Here is a 1931-nt window from a genome sequence, read left to right as displayed (position 1 = left end):
CTACCCAAGAGGACTCAAATCTTTCAGAATTTCATCCTAGAAGAGTCTCATACTCCTGCAGACAGTCCTCCATACTCTGCCACCATTTTCTCTTAGAGGGATAGACAAATTGTTACCATGCTCTATTGTATTCTAGGATACACCACTGATGAGCATGTAGATGAGCCTATAGTTTCTTTCCTCTCTATTTTTTGTCCAGGCAAGTCTCCAACTGCAATTTTCAATTTTTCTCAATTCTTGGTAGACAGAATCCATGATCAATTGATTAGATTGCCAAATGAAAGAGTATTCAAATACTCTTTAGTATTGTTCCACATGTTCCTATATTTCCAATCAAATAGCTTTCAAGTCAATATCCAAAAGCTGGACACTAAGGGCCATCCTAGATCTGTCATCTTTTGGACACCCTTAATCCAAAAAATATTCCATTGTTTTCAGCTACAAAAAGTTCATTGATTCCTTTGTTCATCCAGTTGTAAATATGCTAAGCAGTAGCACTCAATCCAGGATCAGTGATGAGATAAAGATATTTTTGCAGTTATCTAAAAACAATAGAATAGGAGACTGGTATCTATACCAGGACCACACTGAAATCAGGATATATGGATGCCAACTCACTCCCTATAAGCTGCCCAAATATATCCCCATGAAAATATTTTCATTAGAATATATCAGGTAGATTAAAAATTTAGATGATGTAAATTTTTATCAGCTAGGAAGAAAACACAATTCAAGATAAAAAAACCAACTTGGTCCTTTTATCTATAATAATAGGGAGGTTGGCGAAGAAGCGAAGAAGTGTTTACAGGAAGTGAAGTTCAATAACAGTTTCATGTGGAAATATGACCCTTTAGGTGTCATAAACAAACTCAGACTCAAATTCAAAATGCGTCCTTTTATGCATGACTCCAAACTAGACATTGAAAAATATGCCAACCAATCAGAATGGTTGGAAAATACCTGGATAGATATGGAGAAATAAATGGATACTAGTTCCATTCTGCATACTCCAGCCCTGGAGGACAGGAATGTAAAAAGGAACAGGGAAGAAGTTTCTTGCTAAAATATAGATACAACACATGATATATTTGAAATCATGTACAGGAAGAAGCCCAAGCTAAATCCTGTCAATGAACAGGAAGAGACAGTTGAGAATTTTAAGATACTTCAAATTATGGATATAGATACAAGGGTCAAAGAGAGTCCTCTCTGAGCATTAGGAAGGCTAGATCCTGATCTCAAAAGTATGTTTGTGGTTACCTCTATTATTTCTTTCATGACAACCCTAGGGAAATTTTAGAGTGATAACATAGTGGCGACTCCACTGGGGATAGAGTCCTCAATTCAATAAACCTTAAAGGAAAATGCTAAATCTCATCTTTGCACCTTAAGGTCATTTTAGGGTTGTCAAAGGTTTCATTAAAAAATTAAAAAATTAAAATTTTGGCTTCTAAAAGAACATACTATACTAGGGCACCTCCAGATCCAAACCCTACTATAATTGTTGATAATTTAGAAGATCTTAAGAAAAACAATAAAGTAGAAATTCAAGAAAGAATTAGTCAATTAACCAAAGAAAATTCACATCCTAAAGAGTTATCAAACTTAGATGATCTTCAATTTGATTGATCATTTGAGCATTCATTATTTCGTACCAAATCTGAAACTTTTGTCCACGAAACTGTAATAGACCCTGCATTTATTCAATTTATTGAATCAAAGAAGAATACTATACATCCTGATTTAGATCAACATGTTCTAGAAAATTATGACAAACTTGATGCTTTGACCTCAAATTTGATAAGACACATAGATGAAGCTTATTTCAACAGTTAGTTGAATTAGCTTCACTAATTGCTGCTACTCCTAAGCCTGTTACCATTCCTTCAGAATCTATAAATTCATCTTTATTTAGTACGACCTCATCTATT

The sequence above is a fragment of the Pinus tabuliformis genome, chromosome 8 (assembly GCF_031772625.1).
Source record: "Pinus tabuliformis cultivar Carrire ecotype Pingquan chromosome 8, CPIR1, whole genome shotgun sequence".
Classification (NCBI taxonomy): Eukaryota; Viridiplantae; Streptophyta; class Pinopsida; order Pinales; family Pinaceae; genus Pinus; species Pinus tabuliformis.
The sequence above is the reverse complement of the archived record's forward strand: the minus strand, read 5'-3'. Positions refer to the sequence as shown.